The sequence below is a fragment of the Pseudophryne corroboree genome, chromosome 3 (genome assembly GCF_028390025.1).
Source record: "Pseudophryne corroboree isolate aPseCor3 chromosome 3, aPseCor3.hap2, whole genome shotgun sequence".
NCBI lineage: Eukaryota > Metazoa > Chordata > Amphibia > Anura > Myobatrachidae > Pseudophryne > Pseudophryne corroboree.
In genome coordinates, this window is record NC_086446.1 from 603,402,774 (window position 1) to 603,424,440 (window position 21,667).

General features: G+C 47.3%; 1 protein-coding gene and 1 pseudogene across 1 annotated transcript in view; both read left to right on the forward strand.

The window, feature by feature from the left end:
* The window catches only part of LOC135057350 (uncharacterized), a 108,259-nt gene that overhangs the window by 44,413 nt on the left and 42,179 nt on the right, over nucleotides 1-21,667 (forward strand). The window lies entirely within an intron of this gene.
* On the forward strand, nucleotides 1,996-2,112 carry LOC134897303 (5S ribosomal RNA; annotated as a pseudogene).

Genomic DNA, 21,667 nt, shown 5'->3' on the forward strand with positions numbered 1-21,667 from the left:
ATGGGATGTGCTACCTTGCTGGGACTAAGTACTGTAATACTACAACATAGGAAAAAGGGTGCAGGTGCACCATACACCATAATATAATATTTGAGGTTCTTGGCATATATTGGCCAGTATATGAGCCTGCCCACCGACTTCACGGTGACCTCATCGGACAGGTCCCTAACACTATAGGGGTTCACCTCCGGGACGCAGAGCACCCCCAGACCACCCCAGCCAAACCACCCCAGGGCATCACACAGAAAAAGGATAGGAGTGAAAGATCTGTGTTAAGCAAATGAAAGAGGCTGCTGAATGTAAAAGAAAAGGACAGCAGTACTGTTTACTGTTTATTGTATGCTTACTGAGTGAATTAGGTGAAGAACATGAATTTAACCTTATCCAAAATGATATTAGTAAAAAAAAAAAAATATATACATATATATATATATATATATATATACATATATATATATATACACGAGATGTCCCACACTCTCACCCAACGCAGGTAACGGCTGGGGTGCCAAATCAAAGTCTGATCCAATCACTGGGTCAAACTCATAGTACAGTACAGTGTTTCTCCACATAACAGTGGAGAAAGATAGCACTCTCCAGACTTGTTATAGTATATGCAGTAAAGTCATTTATTCACAAAACTTGGTTCCATGTAATCTTCATGTCACATATAAGGTATATACAGAAAAGGGCTCACCAACGTTTCGGTCCTTATTCGGACCTTTCTCAAGGTATCAGCCAGTCACTCAGTGCAAAGTCAGTAAAGCAGCAGCGTCAGTATCGACAACAAAAGCAGGAACCGGAATCTGCATATTGCCTCCCAGGTCCCCTGAATATATACCCTGGAGTTAACTAGTGAAGGACTCAAACGCCCATGTGGCCGCGGCGTCACTTCCGGTGATCCCGGAAGTACCGTTCCGTCGGCCGTGTTGTGAGTGTATAACCCGAAGGTGCAGAACTGGAGGATAAATCCAGTTACACACGCTGGTCTGTTAACTCTTATGCCCTAAGCGGTCAGCCGTTAGTTACCACGGCTGTACCGCCGGTTTCCATGGTGACGCGCGAGGCCGCCGCGTCACTTCCGGTTTAGACCGGAAGTCATGCGTTCCACCGAGCGGCACTTGCGTTTCAGGCCGCAATCTATGCATACGAGGATAATGTGTTACACAGTGTGAAACCACAAGTGCAACATAAAGGAGGTGGGTATGTTACACTATTGGCTGGGCATGATTTAAACATACGAGACATTAAAGAATTGATGCTAGTAATTGGATACAATTAAGGTGGGTATATTGGGGACCTGGAGAGTCACACATACTACATCTTAAAGACCAGTTTGTACAGACATAAAAGTGTGCGCTACACGCGTCACACCCGTGCAGGAAATGTTATTGAGCCTATCGGGCCACCATGGAGCCTATCCATTGGGGACCTGGAGAGTCACACATACTACATCTTAAAGACCTGTTTGTACAGACATAAAAGTGTGCGCTACTTAGTGACTGGCTGATACCTTGAGAAAGGTCCGAATAAGGACCGAAACGTTGGTGAGCCCTTTTCTGTATATACCTTGTATGTGACATGAAGATTACATGGAACCAAGTTTTGTGAATAAATGACTTTACTGCATATACTATAACAAGTCTGGAGAGTGCTATCTTTCTCCACTGTTATGTGGAGAAACACTGTACTGTACTATGAGTTTGACCCAGTGATTGGATCAGACTTTGATTTGGCACCCCAGCCGTTACCTGCGTTGGGTGAGAGTGTGGAACATCTCGTATATGTTATTTGGATATACTTAGCATGCTAGGTATATCTCTTCCTGCACCCACTACCTATATTTAGAGCAAACCAGGTATTCTGCATGATCCACACATAACACATTCTTTTTTTGCAGCCATCGCCTGTTTTTGTTGTATCCGTGTTCGGATGTGCCTTAGACACTGAGTCATTTCAGATTCCTGTGGCAAGCAGTCTAATCTGTTTATCCATAACTACAGTCATACCGCATTGGCAATGCCCAATTCCTTCTGAACTTGGAAGCCAAGCAGTGCGGGCCCAAATAGTACCGGAAAGGGAGACCTCCGGGAAGATTGGGTACTGTAGTTTAAGTCCACGTGGGACATACACTCTTGGACACTAGACTATGGCCCAGGGTGGTGCCGGTTTTCTGGATGACAATCTACTGTCACAGGCTGAACACGGCATTGTATCATTAACAGATGACGATGCTGAGAAAGTACTCTTTGACCAGATTGAGTTTGACACACTTCCGGCAGAAAGCACTACTGACCTGTACCATCAACTCTTAAGACTCAGTAAGAGGGAAATTGACCTTTAACCTGCATGGTCATTTTTTATCCGAATACCACCGTAAAAAACAAATCCCCAGAGGGTTTCGAGTCGGCAATATCCCCACCATAGGGAGGAACAACCCCACATTCTGTAGTCGCTGGTGCGGGGTACTTAATAAATGTTCCCTAGACTTAATGTTACTAGTAATAGAGGAGGTAGGCACCGAACTTAATAAAGTTAAGACCCAGATTGTCACATTCAACGACGTCCATTCATCCACCATTAGGAGTGATAAAACCTGTAACCACCTAGAGAAACTAAAAGCCCAGATTGACAGTTATAAGAAAGAACTCACCGCATTCAAGCGGAACAAACTAGCCACAGTGGTGTCTGATTACCAGAACCATACAGTATATAGGTGGCTACTAGGTGACTCTAGATCAACTAGACCCCAGAGAGGTTTTCGACAACGCCGCCAGGGTCGAAGACAACACGCGACCTCTGACACTGGGTCATCTGCCTCCACCTCAGACACAGATCAGACTGACAACCGTCGACCTCGTAATACAGCTTTTTTAGGACAGAGCCAAGATGTAGGTCTACCCCCCCAGCGGGGGACGCGCAGACCACATCCAAGGAAGGGGCGACGTATGGCGAAGGTGCAGGGACAAAAACAAAATTTAGTGTTTAATCTAACAGATAGATCACTGGATGAGGCCACATTGAGCCTGCTCTCCCGTGGCTTGTCCTTTGTGCCAATGTGCCCACATAAACCGTTTGAGACGACTATAGATATGTATAAATTTGGACGCAAACTTAGACTCCGCGAACACTATGGGGATACCAATATTGAAAATAGGTCCCCGTTCCGTCCACCATCCACGTACGACCCACCCTCATCCAATCCCAGTATAAAGACGTATACTCGATTGGTCGAACAGGACATCAACGCAGGTACCCCTAGGAAGACGTTTGACAACCTATCCAAACAAGAAAGACAAGCACTTAGAACACTACGGGATGATACCTCTATTGTCATCAGACCAGTAGAGATGAGCGGGTTCGGTTTCTCTGAATCCGAACCCGCCAGAACTTCATGGTTTTTTTTCACGGGTCCGAGCAGACTCGGATCTTCCCGCCTTGCTCGGTTAACCCGAGCGCGCCCGAACGTCATCATGACGCTGTCGGATTCTCGCGAGACTCGGATTCTATATAAGGAGCCGCGCGTCGCCGCCATTTTCACACGTGCATTGAGATTGATAGGGAGAGGACGTGGCTGGCGTCCTCTCCATTTAGATTATAAGAGACTGAGAGAGATTTACTGGAGCTGACTAGGAGGAGTACTGTTACTGTAGAAGTGTAGAGACTGAGTGGAGAGAGTTTACTAGTGAGGACAGTGCAGTTTACTTTATAATCCGTTCTCTGCCTGAAAAAAGCGATACACAGCACACAGTGACTCAGTCACATACCATATCTGTGTGCACTGCTCAGGCTCAGGCCAGTGTGCTGCATCATCTATTATCTATATATAATATTATATATATATGTCTGACTGCTCAGCTCACACAGCTTATAATTGTGGGGGAGACTGGGGAGCACTACTGCAGTGCCAGTTATAGGTTATAGCAGGAGCCAGGAGTACATAATATATTATATAGTGAGTGACCACCAGACACACAGTGCAGTTTATTTAATATATCCGTTCTCTGCCTGAAAAAAGCGATACACACAGTGACTCAGTCAGTCACATACCATATCTGTGTGCACTGCTCAGGCTCAGGCCAGTGTGCTGCATCATCTATTATCTATATATAATATTATATATATCTGTCTGACTGCTCAGCTCACACAGCTTATAATTGTGGGGGAGACTGGGGAGCACTACTGCAGTGCCAGTTATAGGTTATAGCAGGAGCCAGGAGTACATAATATATTATATAGTGAGTGACCACCAGACACACAGTGCAGTTTATTTAATATATCTGTTCTCTGCCTGAAAAAAGCGATACACACAGTGACTCAGTCAGTCACATACCATATCTGTGTGCACTGCTCAGGCTCAGGCCAGTGTGCTGCATCATCTATTATCTATATATAATATTATATATATCTGTCTGACTGCTCAGCTCACACAGCTTATAATTGTGGGGGAGACTGGGGAGCACTACTGCAGTGCCAGTTATAGGTTATAGCAGGAGCCAGGAGTACATAATATATTATATAGTGAGTGACCACCAGACACACAGTGCAGTTTATTTAATATATCCGTTCTCTGCCTGAAAAAAGCGATACACACAGTGACTCAGTCAGTCACATACCATATCTGTGTGCACTGTGCAGTGCACTGCTCAGGCTCAGGCCAGTGTGCTGCATCATCTATATATATTATATATCTGTCTGACTGCTCAGCTCACACAGCTTATAATTGTGGGGGAGACTGGGGAGCACTACTGCAGTGCCAGTTATAGGTTATAGCAGGAGCCAGGAGTACATATTATATTAAAATTAAACAGTGCACACTTTTGCTGCAGGAGTGCCACTGCCAGTGTGACTGACCAGTGACCTGACCACACTGACCACCAGTATAGTTAGTAGTATACTTATATTGTGATTGCCTGAAAAAGTTAAACACTCGTCGTGTGACTTCACTTGTGTGGTTTTTTTTTTTTTATTCTATAAAAATAAAACTCATTCTGCTGACAGACAGTGTCCAGCAGGTCCGTCATTATATAATATATAATATATACCTGTCCGGCTGCAGTAGTGATATATATATATTTTTTATATCATTTATCATCCAGTCGCAGCAGACACAGTACGGTAGTTCACGGCTGTGGCTACCTCTGTGTCTCTGCACTCGGCAGGCAGTCCGTCCATAATTGTAATACCACCTAACCGTGGATTTTTTTCATTCTTCTTTATACATACATAGTTACATAGACATCTTCTCTTTATCAACCAGTCTATATTAGCTGCAGACACAGTACAGTACGGTAGTTCACGGCTGTGGCTACCTCTGTGTCTGCACTCGGCAGGCAGTCCGTCCATAATTGTATACCACCTAACCGTGGTTTTTTTTCATTCTTCTTTATACATACATAGTTACATAGACATCTTCTCTTTATCAACCAGTCTATATTAGCTGCAGACACAGTACAGTACGGTAGTTCACGGCTGTGGCTACCTCTGTGTCTGCACTCGGCAGGCAGTCCGTCCATAATTGTATACCACCTAACCGTGGATTTTTTTCAGTCTTCTTTATACATACATAGTTACATAGACATCTTCTCTTTATCAACCAGTCTATATTAGCTGCAGACACAGTACAGTACGGTAGTTCACGGCTGTGGCTACCTCTGTGTCTGCAGTCGGCAGGCAGTCCATAATTGTATACTAGTATCCATCTCCATTGTTTACCTGAGGTGCCTTTTAGTTGTGCCTATTAAAATATGGAGAACAAAAATGTTGAGGTTCCAAAATTAGGGAAAGATCAAGATCCACTTCCACCTCGTGCTGAAGCTGCTGCCACTAGTCATGGCCGAGACGATGAAATGCCAGCAACGTCGTCTGCCAAGGCCGATGCCCAATGTCATAGTACAGAGCATGTCAAATCCAAAACACCAAATATCAGAAAAAAAAGGACTCCAAAACCTAAAATAAAATTGTCGGAGGAGAAGCGTAAACTTGCCAATATGCCATTTACCACACGGAGTGGCAAGGAACGGCTGAGGCCCTGGCCTATGTTCATGGCTAGTGGTTCAGCTTCACATGAGGATGGAAGCACTCAGCCTCTCGCTAGAAAAATGAAAAGACTCAAGCTGGCAAAAGCAGCACAGCAAAGAACTGTGCATTCTTCGAAATCCCAAATCCACAAGGAGAGTCCAATTGTGTCGGTTGCGATGCCTGACCTTCCCAACACTGGACGTGAAGAGCATGCGCCTTCCACCATTTGCACGCCCCCTGCAAGTGCTGGAAGGAGCACCCGCAGTCCAGTTCCTGATAGTCAGATTGAAGATGTCAGTGTTGAAGTACACCAGGATGAGGAGGATATGGGTGTTGCTGGCGCTGGGGAGGAAATTGACCAGGAGGATTCTGATGGTGAGGTGGTTTGTTTAAGTCAGGCACCCGGGGAGACACCTGTTGTCCGTGGGAGGAATATGGCCGTTGACATGCCAGGTGAAAATACCAAAAAAATCAGCTCTTCGGTGAGGAGGTATTTCACCAGAAATGCGGACAACAGGTGTCAAGCCGTGTGTTCCCTTTGTCAAGCTGTAATAAGTAGGGGTAAGGACGTTAACCACCTCGGAACATCCTCCCTTATACGTCACCTGCAGCGCATTCATAATAAGTCAGTGACAAGTTCAAAAACTTTGGGTGACAGCGGAAGCAGTCCACTGACCAGTAAATCCCTTCCTCTTGTAACCAAGCTCACGCAAACCACCCCACCAACTCCCTCAGTGTCAATTTCCTCCTTCCCCAGGAATGCCAATAGTCCTGCAGGCCATGTCACTGGCAATTCTGACGAGTCCTCTCCTGCCTGGGATTCCTCCGATGCATCCTTGCGTGTAACGCCTACTGCTGCTGGCGCTGCTGTTGTTGCCGCTGGGAGTCGATGGTCATCCCAGAGGGGAAGTCGTAAGCCCACTTGTACTACTTCCAGTAAGCAATTGACTGTTCAACAGTCCTTTGCGAGGAAGATGAAATATCACAGCAGTCATCCTACTGCAAAGCGGATAACTGAGGCCTTGACAACTATGTTGGTGTTAGACGTGCGTCCGGTATCCGCCGTTAGTTCACAGGGAACTAGACAATTTATTGAGGCAGTGTGCCCCCGTTACCAAATACCATCTAGGTTCCACTTCTCTAGGCAGGCGATACCGAGAATGTACACGGACGTCAGAAAAAGACTCACCAGTGTCCTAAAAAATGCAGTTGTACCCAATGTCCACTTAACCACGGACATGTGGACAAGTGGAGCAGGGCAGGGTCAGGACTATATGACTGTGACAGCCCACTGGGTAGATGTATGGACTCCCGCCGCAAGAACAGCAGCGGCGGCACCAGTAGCAGCATCTCGCAAACGCCAACTCTTTCCTAGGCAGGCTACGCTTTGTATCACCGCTTTCCAGAATACGCACACAGCTGAAAACCTCTTACGGCAACTGAGGAAGATCATCGCGGAATGGCTTACCCCAATTGGACTCTCCTGTGGATTTGTGGCATCGGACAACGCCAGCAATATTGTGTGTGCATTAAATATGGGCAAATTCCAGCACGTCCCATGTTTTGCACATACCTTGAATTTGGTGGTGCAGAATTTTTTTAAAAACGACAGGGGCGTGCAAGAGATGCTGTCGGTGGCCAGAAGAATTGCGGGACACTTTCGGCGTACAGGCACCACGTACAGAAGACTGGAGCACCACCAAAAACTACTGAACCTGCCCTGCCATCATCTGAAGCAAGAAGTGGTAACGAGGTGGAATTCAACCCTCTATATGCTTCAGAGGTTGGAGGAGCAGCAAAAGGCCATTCAAGCCTATACAATTGAGCACGATATAGTAGGTGGAATGCACCTGTCTCAAGCGCAGTGGAGAATGATTTCAACGTTGTGCAAGGTTCTGATGCCCTTTGAACTTGCCACACGTGAAGTCAGTTCAGACACTGCCAGCCTGAGTCAGGTCATTCCCCTCATCAGGCTTTTGCAGAAGAAGCTGGAGACATTGAAGGAGGAGCTAACACGGAGCGATTCCGCTAGGCATGTGGGACTTGTGGATGGAGCCCTTAATTCGCTTAACAAGGATTCACGGGTGGTCAATCTGTTGAAATCAGAGCACTACATTTTGGCCACCGTGCTCGATCCTAGATTTAAAGCCTACCTTGGATCTCTCTTTCCGGCAGACACAAGTCTGCTGGGGTTGAAAGACCTGCTGGTGACAAAGTTGTCAAGTCAAGCGGAACGCGACCTGTCAACATCTCCTCCTTCACATTCTCCCGCAACTGGGGGTGCGAGGAAAAGGCTCAGAATTCCGAGCCCACCCGCTGGCGGTGATGCAGGGCAGTCTGGAGCGACTGCTGATGCTGACATCTGGTCCGGACTGAAGGACCTGACAACGATTACGGACATGTCGTCTACTGTCACTGCATATGATTCTCTCAACATTGATAGAATGGTGGAGGATTATATGAGTGACCGCATCCAAGTAGGCACGTCACACAGTCCGTACTTATACTGGCAGGAAAAAGAGGCAATTTGGAGGCCCTTGCAGAAACTGGCTTTATTCTACCTAAGTTGCCCTCCCACAAGTGTGTACTCCGAAAGAGTGTTTAGTGCCGCCGCTCACCTTGTCAGCAATCGGCGTACGAGGTTACATCCAGAAAATGTGGAGAAGATGATGTTCATTAAAATGAATTATAATCAATTCCTCCGCGGAGACATTGACCAGCAGCAATTGCCTCCACAAAGTACACAGGGAGCTGAGATGGTGGATTCCAGTGGGGACGAATTGATAATCTGTGAGGAGGGGGATGTACACGGTGATATATCGGAGGGTGATGATGAGGTGGACATCTTGCCTCTGTAGAGCCAGTTTGTGCAAGGAGAGATTAATTGCTTCTTTTTTGGGGGGGTCCAAACCAACCCGTCATATCAGTCACAGTCGTGTGGCAGACCCTGTCACTGAAATGATGGGTTGGTTAAAGTGTGCATGTCCTGTTTTGTTTATACAACATAAGGGTGGGTGGGAGGGCCCAAGGACAATTCCATCTTGCACCTCTTTTTTCTTTTCTTTTTCTTTGCATCATGTGCTGATTGGGGAGGGTTTTTTGGAAGGGACATCCTGCGTGACACTGCAGTGCCACTCCTAAATGGGCCCGGTGTTTGTGTCGGCCACTAGGGTCGCTAATCTTACTCACACAGTCAGCTACCTCATTGCGCCTCTTTTTTTCTTTGCGTCATGTGCTGTTTGGGGAGGGTTTTTTGGAAGGGACATCCTGCGTGACACTGCAGTGCCACTCCTAGATGGGCCCGGTGTTTGTGTCGGCCACTAGGGTCGCTTATCTTACTCACACAGCGACCTCGGTGCAAATTTTAGGACTAAAAATAATATTGTGAGGTGTGAGGTATTCAGAATAGACTGAAAATGAGTGTAAATTATGGTTTTTGAGGTTAATAATACTTTGGGATCAAAATGACCCCCAAATTCTATGATTTAAGCTGTTTTTTAGTGTTTTTTGAAAAAAACACCCGAATCCAAAACACACCCGAATCCGACAAAAAAAATTCGGTGAGGTTTTGCCAAAACGCGTTCGAACCCAAAACACGGCCGCGGAACCGAACCCAAAACCAAAACACAAAACCCGAAAAATTTCAGGCGCTCATCTCTACAGACCAGCAGATAAGGGAGGAGCGATCGTTGTGCAGGAATGGAGGGACTACAACAAGGAGATATGTAGGCAATTAGCTGACACTTCGACCTACCTAGGTTGTGCCACCAACCCCATCCCAAACTTCAAAAAACAAGTGGACCGGCTATTATAACATAGCTTCCAGTCCAAGTGGATTGACAAACACACCTTTGATTTCCTCACTGTTCCACATCCAGTGTGTCCCATTATATACACTCTACCCAAAGTCCACAAAACACTCTCTCACCCACCAGGTAGACCAATCATTTCGGCTAAACACTCGTTGTTGCAACCACTGGCGGTATACGTGGACTCATTCCTGCAACCAATAGTACAGCAGTCAGATAGCTACATCAGGGATACCATGGACTTCCTCGCCAAACTCTCCGAATTACCGCAGCTGAGTGGCGATGTCAGATTGGCCACATTGGACGTATGCTCGCTTTATACCATCATTCCCCACGAAGATGGGCTGCAGGCACTGAGAGAGGCCCTTGGGACCCATTCTCAGGGTGATACACCGATTGATTTCATCATCCAACTGGCGGAAGCAGTTCTGAAGTTGAATCACTTCTCTTACTTGGACAGGTACTATGTACAACAATCCGGGACCGCCATGGGTTCAAATTTGGCGCCGGCATACGCCAATATATTTATGTCGGCCTATGAGAAGAAGTATATCCTACCAACGTATGGGGCTCATATTTTGATGTATAAACGCTTTATCGACGACATATTTATCCTGTGGACCGGGACGACAGAGATGTTCCACCAGATGGTTCAGGTACTAAATGAACTAGAAAATCCGGTGAGATTCACACACCAGATAGATGACCACCAAATCCACTTCCTGGATATCACGGTCTCCATATCCAACCATGTGATCAGCACGACGCTCTTCAGGAAACCCACGGATAGGAACACTCTCCTCCTATCAACTAGCCAGCATCCACCAGCACTCAAAGAGAACTTACCTATTTCCCAATTTTTGAGAGTCATGCGGAATAACTCCAACCCAGTGAACATGGAGCAACAGTTGGACGACATGTCGCGCAGATTCCGTGAACGTGGATACACTGACGGCTGCATACAGCGATGTCTGCATAAAGCCCGTGAAAAATTTACAGCAGTAAACAACACTGAAACTAGCACCAACACTGTGCCTGCAAGCTCCACCTCCAACACCGATAGGATGGTTTTCACTACAACTTTCGACAGCCAGTCAGGCAAAATAAATAAAGCACTTCGCAAGAGGTGGCCTATCATCACATCGGATGCATCACTAAAAGCAAAGCATCTACGACCTCCTATGATGGCATACCGGAAATCACCAAACCTCAAACAACTCTTACTGAGACCAACTGCGAATCCAACCGCTCCTAACAGGACAACATGGTTACAAGAACAGAAACCAGGATGCTATAAATGCACCGGTTGCACCACATGCCGAAGCATGCTCACCGGACCCACCTTCCCGCACCCACATTCTGGACGTCCAATTAAGATTAAGTATAAATTACACTGCCTGATGGACCATGTCATTTACATCCTCGTATGCCCCTGCGGACTATACTATGTCGGGATGACATCGAGAAAATTCCGTGATAGGATGGCAAACCATAGGACTACCATCCATCAGGCGATTGAATCTAAGAAGGCTGAACAACCCGTACCGAGGCACTTTTTGAACCAACATCACCAGGTATCCAATCTCAGGTGCAAACTTATTGACTGGGTACCACCACCCGCCCGTGGCGGGGATCGCATCATGACTTTGAAACGAAGAGAAAGCTTCTGGATTCACAGATTAGACACTATCTCCCCTAGAGGGATGAATGAAAATAACCCCCTCTCAATATTTCTGGGGTAATTGAGCAGCGATCAAGGACCGCAGCCCGAAGACTCTTCCCTGCCAGACTCAACCCAGTCTTGTTGGAGACATCCTGTGGCGAACCAATAGCCAAGCGATGAATACCCTCCGCCATGAGTCTTTGTGAACACTTGTTAATTATGCTTAGGTATAACATCCTCCTAATGTACCAAGATTAAATGTATATGGTAACCTAAAACTATGACCCGATAGGCTCAATAACATTTCCTGCACGGGTGTGACGCGTGTAGCGCACACTTTTATGTCTGTACAAACTGGTCTTTAAGATGTAGTATGTGTGACTCTCCAGGTCCCCAATATACCCACCTTAATTGTATCCAATTACTAGCATCAATTCTTTAATGTCTCGTATGTTTAAATCATGCCCAGCCAATAGTGTAACATACCCACCTCCTTTATGTTGCACTTGTGGTTTCACACTGTGTAACACATTATCCTCGTATGCATAGATTGCGGCCTGAAACGCAAGTGCCGCTCGGTGGAACGCATGACTTCCGGTCTAAACCGGAAGTGACGCGGCGGCCTCGCGCGTCACCATGGAAACCGGCGGTACAGCCGTGGTAACTAACGGCTGACCGCTTAGGGCATAAGAGTTAACAGACCAGCGTGTGTAACTGGATTTATCCCCCAGTTCTGCACCTTCGGGTTATACACTCACAACACGGCCGACGGAACGGTACTTCCGGGATCACCGGAAGTGACGCCGCGGCCACATGGGCGTTTGAGTCCTTCACTAGTTAACTCCAGGGTATATATTCAGGGGACCTGGGAGGCAATATGCAGATTCCGGTTCCTGCTTTTGTTGTCGATACTGACGCTGCTGCTTTACTGACTTTGCACTGAGTGACTGGCTGATACCTTGAGAAAGGTCCGAATAAGGACCGAAACGTTGGTGAGCCCTTTTCTGTATATACCTTATATGTGACATGAAGATTACATGGAACCAAGTTTTGTGAATAAATGACTTTACTGCATATACTATAACAAGTCTGGAGAGTGCTATCTTTCTCCACTGTTATGTGGAGAAACACTGTACTATATATATATATATATATATATATATATATATATATTTTTTTTTTTTTTAACTAAACATTGAAACATCAGTCAGGAACATCATGACCATCACAACTTCACTTTTTAAATCCCAGACAGCCTCCAGGTATACAGGGGTGGCTTGGGGGGGGGGGGTTAATTTACACTCCCCAGTGGCTACTATTGTCTGCAGCCGCTGGGGGTTGGAGATCCTGCCATGATGACCGATCAGCAATGATCGTCAGCACGGCAGACACAGCAGGAGGGTGCAGGGAGGCAGAGGAACCTTCCGGTCCCTCTGACAGCAGCAGCAAAGGGAAGTTTCCCTTCCCTGCCGCTGCTAACACTCTCTATCTGACTGGTCGCATCCTGTGCGACCAGGTCAGATAAAGCACCTGCAGGCATGGTCGCATCTGATGCGACCATGCCGGGCACGTGGTTAAAGGGGTTTACAGAAAGAGACTGCATAGCATATCATCCATATCACTTCAGTAGCATTCTATGCAGAGCCAACTCTAACCAATATGATGCCCTAGGCAAGATTTGGGCTGGTGCCCCCTAGCACCGCCGCTATTTCCATTTCTTACCCAGCACCCCTTTCCTATCACCATCACCCCTCACCCATAGCAGTCCTCATTTTGGTGCTCCTACCCCTATATTTTAAATAGTAACTGTGCGCACAAAAGAGGCTTGTTCTTGTTGGGAAGAGGCATGGCTACACAATAGTACCCCCAATTCAAATTACGCCACACAGTAGTGCACCTTTATTCACATTGTATCATGAGATAGTGTCCCTTATTCACATTACATCACATAGTAGTACCACTTTGCCTTATGTACGTTACTCATCACAGTAGTGCCCCTTATTCACATTACATCACACTGAATTGCTCCTTATTCACATTACACCACACCATATTGCTCTTTGTTCACATTTGACCACACAGTAGTGCCCTTTCTGTACGTTACACCACACAGTAGTGCCCTTTCTGTACATTACGCCACACAGTAGTGCCCTTTCTGTATGTTACATCACACAGTAGAGCACCTTATACACATAATGCAAGGCATTAGTAATGCCTATATACACCTAATAGTACACAGTATTGTGCCTTACACATATGACACACATTATTAATGTCCTTATACACATAGGGGGTAATTCCAAGTTGATCGCAGCAGAAATTTAGTTAGCAATTGGGCAAAACCATGTGCACTGCAGGGGAGGCAGATTTAACATGTGCAGAGAGAGTTAGATTTGGGCGTGGTGTGTTCAATCTGCAATCTAATTTGCAGTGTAAAAATAAAGCAGCCAGTATTTACCCTGCACAGAAATAAAATAACCCACCCAAATCTAACTCTCTCTGCATATGTTATATATGCCCCCCCCCCCCCCCCTGCAGTGCACATAGTTTTGCCCAATTGCTAAAAAAAATTCCTGCTGCGATCAACTTGGAATTACCCCCATAATGCGCCTTACATATTTACCAACTTTTATTTATGCCCTTATACACATAATGTCCCTTTACACATGCCGAACACTATTGCAAAATCAACCTTCCCACACACAGCACTCACATGGGCGGTAACACTGTGACCTCTGCCTCTGCTTGGATACGGATGTATCCTCGTACATCTTGCTTCAATACGCCATGCAGCGAGAGATGCCTGGAGTTAGTCAGCTGGCAGCTCTGCAAATGTTGGTCACCTTTCTTTACTTTAAGTTTGTCTTATTTGCATTGCTGTGTGACTAGGATGCATAGACAACTTCTGCTGATTAAGATGATATGCTGTGTTCCTATAGTCTGTGTGTGACTGTGGCTGTATCTGCATACAAAATGCTACATTACAGTGATATCCAGAAATACACTGTAGCATAGCATTTCGTATGCAGATACAGCCGCAGTCACAGATAGAATATAGGCATGCTGCATATCATTTTAATCAGCAGAAGCTCCTTGTGCCCCTAGGCATTCCAAATGCCATAGGCATTTGCCTAGTTTGCCTATGCCCAGGGCCGGCTCTGATTCTATGGAACAGTTACATAGAGCTCTGTTGAAGTGCTACAGTATGAAGGGTTTGAGTTCTCCAGAATGAGAGCCAGACAGCATGCCTGATGTGATGGTTTTGTGGGAGTTCCCTTGATCAGTCCTTTGCTACACATAGATGTTTGATTAGTAAGTGCAGCGGCATAGCAAGGTGTAAGGTGACGAAAAGAACACAGGTACCTATTACTGTTAGCCAAAAATTCCCATGTTGCCACGAGCATCAGTGTGACAGCAGTGGAGGCATGGTCAGTGTGTTACTGGTGCAAGGTTAGATTTTCAGAAACACTAGACCTCCCTCCAAACCCTTTGGACAGTTTACAAGTTATTGTGCAAGGGGGGTGTGATATGCTTGACCAGCGTATGGGATGCCAGTAGTCAGAATACCGTCTATGGCATCCCGATGGAGAGAATCACAACAGGAGGTAGATAAGTATACGTACCCTCACCCAATACCCACTTAACCTTAACCCTTCCTTCATGCAGCCTGAATCTAACCCCTCCCCCCTCAGCCTAACTCTAACCCTCCCCGGTGGTGCCTAAACATAACTCCCCCCTCAGCGTAGCCTAAATTTAACCCTCCTTCCCCTGCACCCTAACCGACCCTGGGTGTGCCTAAACCTAACACCCCCCACCCCCACCCCCCCAATGAGGTAAACTCTACAGGGGATGCATACCTACGATCGGGATGTCGGGTTTTGGGAGTTTTGGAGTTCCGGTGTCTGCATTTTGGCCGCATGTCAGTGTTCTGGTCCCAGGATTCCGGCTGCCGGCATCCCGACAGCATCCAATATTTTTTTTTCTCACTTCCAATGCCTTCCCATCTCCCCTTATTTCTCCTTCCCCCCCCCTTAATTGTGCAGTGTTCGTTTCTCTCGATCTCCTGGGACCCTATCCTTTCTACCCTGCTGCCATCTCCCCTCTCCTCCCTCTATACCTTCCCAGTTGTACCTGCAAGGATATTCTCTGTGTATCTGCTGCTTCCGAATTCTGGCAGGGCTGTTTCTAGAGCCATGCAATGGGCGCAGCCTGAGAGAGGACAGTTTTGAAGGATGCTAGAGGGGGTGGCGGCCATTTTGGGAGAGACATTTAATAGACGGAGGGAGGAGGCAGAAATGTGGCTGTGTTGGCAGCGACAACGAAGGGAGCAGGTTAGCAGCAGCATGTAACAACCCGATAACAAGCAGATACAGTACCAATCACAATTTTAAGGGGCATTATTACTAAGTGAGGCATGATACAAGGGGCATTACTATGTGGGGCATAACAAGGGGCATTACTGTGTGGGGCATAATTTGGTGCAAGGGTCATGACTGTGTGGGGCATAATATGGTGCAAGGGACATTACTGTGTGGGGCATAATATAGTGCTAGGGGCATTACTGTTTGGGACATAATATGGTGTAAGGTAATATTTTCCTGCAAGGCCACACCCATTGCAGCAAGGTCAGCCATCTTCTGATAGACCACACCTCTTTTCCTGAGGCACGCATATATTTTTTTATCCCCATAACTATGGGGGGGGGGGGGGGGGCATATTTTTTGTGTTCGCACTGGGAGCCAGATTCTTTCCTTGATCTGAAAGGTTCAGTATTCATTTATGTGGTGCATTTCAACCTTTGGACTTTTGGATTACAGGCACTGCTGTTCCAAGAACTTTCAGCTTGTGCAGATGTGTCCTATAAGTTTGTTTCTGCGTTGCATATGCAACGCATCATGCGACTCTCATCATAGCGGAGCACATGTGTAAGCATGCTCGTGCTCTTGCTGCCATTGACTCTGCATTGTAGACTCGCTGCTGCCAGCAGGCGCAGCCTAGCAGGTCATAGTGCTTCTGTGATGCGTATGCATTGCTGGAGAGAATGCTACAACAAACTAATATCTGTATCACTGACTCCTGTTCATATCACAGTACACCATCCGGCCCAGCCTGCATAACTTCTATCTGTGTCCAAGCTCTGCTGTGAGCGTCTGGTTGAGTTTCATCTGATACAGCCTGCATAATTTCTACCTGTGTTCAAGCAGAGGCGTCACTAACAGTGGTGACACCATGTGCAGGGGGACAAATAGTGGTGAAGCCGAGCGTTGGCAAAAAAGGGGAGTAGTCTCACAGGTAAGGGTCATGGCCTTGCAGTCCGAACTCTAGTTTTGTCACTCCTGATTGTACTGGAGATGCTGGCCACCCCTGGGACCATTGTGAGTGCAGTGCCGCCTCCTACACAGTGACAGGAGCCGGGTGCTGCACGTAACGCCACAGGACTGCCATCAGAAATTCTGGGGCCCGGGACTCACAAAATAGGCAGCCCCCCCCCAAAAAAAAAAAATAATAATAATAATAATAATAATTAAATAATAATTAAATAATAATTAAATAAATAAATATATATACACACACACACACACACACACACACACACACTTTCTTTCTCCCACTCACTCTCCCTCAACTTACCTATCACAGGCTGACCACAGCTGTAGCAGATGTGGTAGCAACCTAGTCCCGTGTAGCTCTGCCCCCTCAATTTCATGTAGCTACGCCCCCTTTTCATGATTGAGATCTGGCACTGTCACAGGAGGGGGATAGTACACTGCAAGCTTGTATTGTAAACGTCCCTTCAAAAATGGCCGCCGCCTTAATGGAGACAGTTATTAAAGATACTAGAGGAGCCTCCTCTAGTATCTTTAATACCTCCCTCCTGCATTTGCATTGCCAAGGATTGCAATTGCAAAGCTGCTGCACACAACATTGCAATTGCAATCCTTAGTGAATTAGGCCCTAAGTAAGAATCGCTATTGAGGCTGAACTAGCAATTGTCTCAAAACTGTTACTGCTAAAAAGTGCATGTAAAGAGCCGCCCAGAAAAGAAAAAGACACCCACCACTGCATTCTCAAATTTGCATATACAGTCACATAACTGTGATGCATATGCAAAAATCGAGTACCACCGAGACTTGCGGTTGACCCATGCCTACTCAAAAGTCACTTCCTGTCAATCATCTTGCGGTCGTATTTCACTGAGCATGTGACTGCAGAGCGATCGCACTTTGTTGTACGCGTGCATGCGTATGCGCAGTCTGACTATAATTGGACGATTTAGCATTTAAGCAATTTAGCAATCATTACTGAATTAGGCCCCGTGTCAACTGAAAAACTATTTGTACTGCCAGAATTCTTGGGGAGACTGCCGGACCCCATCAAAATGTCGTTGTTGGAAACTATTTTTATGTGAATTTGGACATTCTTCTTCTGTTCCAAGCAAATACAGGTTTCCAGCTACCCAACATCACTGAAGCAGAATGAAACCACAGAAGGGCTAACAATCCCAAGGAGGGACTTTTGTGTGCTGCCCCTGAAAGGAGTTTTGAGCCTGACTTGCCTCACAAGAGTTTATAAAGTGGGTAGAGGTCGCACAGACACCTTCTTTTCAAATTACAATTTTTGTACTATCATATACTGTATAAGTCCTTTCCCCTTTATTCAGTAATGTAGGTATGTACCTTTAACGTAACATATTTGACTTTCTGAGAATATAATAGTCTGTGTGTGCCCACAACAGGGAATACTTTTTTCTTCTGGTCTTGCCTCACACGAGTGCCAAAGCCCCATGAGGGATTTTTAGTGCCAAAGTCTGAGGGGTCCTGGGTGCCATAGCCCCAGGAGGGGTCCCAGGTGACATAGCCACATGAGAGGTCCCAAGTGCCTCTGCCCTAGCGGGGCTCCGAGTGTCCTCCTCAGGAGGGGGCTCCGATTGTCCTCCCCCAGGAAGGAGTTCTGAATGTCTTCCCCCAGGAGGAGGCTCCAAGTGTCCTCCCCCAGGAGGAAGCTCCGAGTGTCCACCCCCAGGAGGGGGCTCAGAGTGTCCTGCCCCAGGAGGGGGCCACTGAGTGTCCTGCCAGTTCCTGTGAAGGTGTCCTATCAGTTGTCTCTAGGCATGGGGACCCTATAGCCCTTGCCTTTGGGCATGAGGACTCACCTGCCCTTGCTTTAAGGCATAAGGAAATTACCACTGTGTCCACCATCACTGTAAGTGCTGCTGTGTCCGTCTTCAATCCAAATGCTATCAATGTATAAAAAATGTATGTTTCCAGCAAGCTCTGATCCTCCATTGCCAAAGGTCCAAGGTGGGATATCTGAGTCATCTGTCCAGTCTCTCATGATTTTATCATCTACTGCCCAGTCTGAGTCATCTGTGATTCCAGGTCAGTTGGGGTTGTCCATCCATCTGAGAGTCTGGTCCAGTCGATGTCATCTGTGTCTGCTGCACAGTTTGGGCTGTCTGAATCTGCTGCCCTACCCGAGTCATCCGAGATTCTATTCCAATCTTCTGAGTGGCCAGCCATCCAACTGTTTTGATGGGAATCCTGACCAATTCAATGCTTTGGTGTACCAATGCTACAAGTACTTCCAAGATCATCCTCAATCCCTATAACTCCATCTGAGCTACCTTCTTCTAGCATTCAGAGGGAAAGCCTTGGAGTGGACTAATCCATTATTAGAATCAAATTATACAATGTTTCATGATCCCCCCCCCCCCTAGCCTTCTGTGATACAGTACTTAAGAAGTTTGGTTCACCTGCTACTCAGTCCACTGGGTGTCCGTCTGTGGTCCAATCATTCAAGTGTCTGCCACCTGCCCGGTATTCTAAGTGTCCATCTGCTTCTACCACTCTACCAACAGAATCTACAATGCTAAGTCTGCATAGCCTAAACAGTATTCACAACTTCCCTTGAAAATTGGGTATACCTCAATAGGTTCTTCATCTGATCACTCAGTGGATTCAGATTCCGCAAATACTCTACCTGGTTCTGATGCAATCTTAGAGAATTAGTGGACAATGCTGACATTAGATTTGGACTCTGACTCTGAAAGTGAATTTCTGGATGATCTAGGTCTCGCAATTTGGAACTCCCGTACAGGGGTGTATCTAGGGGTCCGGGCGCCCCTGGCAAAGTAAGGGAAAGGGGCATGACCATACAATAGTTCCCCCAATTCAAATTACGCTACACTTTAGTAACCAATATACACATCATGCCTACACAGTAGCAGTTCCCTTTACACATTATGCCCACAAGTAATTCTTATAACATGAGGAGACATCAGCAGTGCTTGGCCTGGCTGATGAGGCAACGCCACCCAAGGCCCGGTAGTATAATCAAATAGACGTGCAGTGCAGTGCACTACCAAGTGGTGCAAGTAGAAAAAATTTCTTAATGGTACTGTATGCGAGTGCCTTCGTCACGCGCATGCCCCCCAAAAATGGGTGTAGCCACATGCTACATGGGGCGGGGGCCAATGAAAATGGCAGCGTGATACACACATGCCCCCCGGTGCCTGATGCACACATGCCCCCCCAGTGCCAGATACACACATGCCCTCCCAGTGCCAGATATGCCCCCACATTGCCAGATATACATGCCCCCACAGTGCTAGATATGCCCCCACAGTGCCAGATACACATATTGCCCCCTGTTGCCAGATATGTCCCCACATTGCCAGATACACATGCCCCCCACGGTGCCAGATATGCCCTCATAGTGTTAGATCTGCCCCCACAGTGCCAGATATGCCCCCAGCAGTGCAACTCACTGTTGTTGTTGTTGTTGGTGGTGCTGCTGCTGCCTGGGGCCGGCACTGTCTGCTGCTGCTGTCGGGGAGAGGAGAGCGCAGCACGTGCCTCTCCTGCCCTCAGGCCGTTCTCCTCCTGCGGCGGCGGCATCCTGTAGCTCAGATTCTGGCACCGGTCTGCGAGCCAATCAGAGCTCGTGGTCCGGCAGCAGCGGCTCCTGATTGGCTGCCGGTCCGCAAGCTCTGATTGGCTCACAAACCAGTGTTTTAGTACAAAGGGGGGGGGGAGAAACCGCTGGTCTACAGACTGAAGGGGGCAGGAGAGGTGCATGCTGCGCTCTTCTCTCTCCACGGTGTCTGCAAGGTGGTGTACCGGCTGGGAATTTCTTACCGGTACGCAGTACCGCCATACTTGCAGCACTGGAACTACCTAACTCTCCTATTCAAATGTACATAGCTGTAGTCTCCCCTCAGCACATAGCCATTGCCCCCACCAGAACACAGCACGTAGTTATTTCCCACCTCCCAGCATAGTCAAAGTCCCCATCCCCCTCCCAGCACATAGCCATAGTCCCCTCCCAGTAAACAGCGATAGCCTCCCCACCTCTCCAAGCAATAGCCGTAGTCCCCCCAGAACATAGACGTAGTCTCCATCTCTCCAAACACAGTCATACAGTGGTCCCCACCCCCCCTCCCATCACATAACAATAGTTCCCTGCCAGCATAGATAGCCATAGTGCCCCTCCCTGCAATATAGCCCCTCACCTCCCCAAGCACATAGCCATAGTCCCCATCCCCCTCCCAGCACATAGCTGTAGTCCACCCTTAGCACATAGTAGTAGTCTCCCCCACTCCCTGCACATACATAGCCTCCCCATACAGCACATAGCCCTAGTCCCCACCCCACAACATCACAGCAGATAGCCGTAGTGTCTGGCAATACCTGCTGTGCCGAACTGCCTGGGATGGAGGGCAGAGGATCACTCTGCAGGCAGGAGCTGGCGCCGGTGTCCGGCACTGCACCAAACTATGTGAAGAAACTGAAAATAAACTACAGCTCCAAGCTGCCCTTGTCGCCGGGAGCTCCTGACAGCGAGGGTTGCTGGGAGTTGTAGTTTATTTTCAGTTTCTTCCCTGTAGTGCATTGCGGTGCTGGACACAAGCGCCAGCTCCTGCCTAATGAGCGATCCTCCGTCCTCCATCCCAGGCAGTTTGGCACAGCAGGTATTGCCAGACACTGCGACTTAAGGGATTCCTCCCCGTTGGCCGAGTGCGGCACCATCGGGCGGCGCCCTCTGCTCGGCTAGCGCCCCTGGCAATTGAACGAATACGAGGAAACAGATTGTGAGCATCTAGAATCTGCTCCTTGGGGATTGGGTAATGTCACAATCTCCTCCCTGCCTCTGATGTCGCTCTCTGCTATGGTGC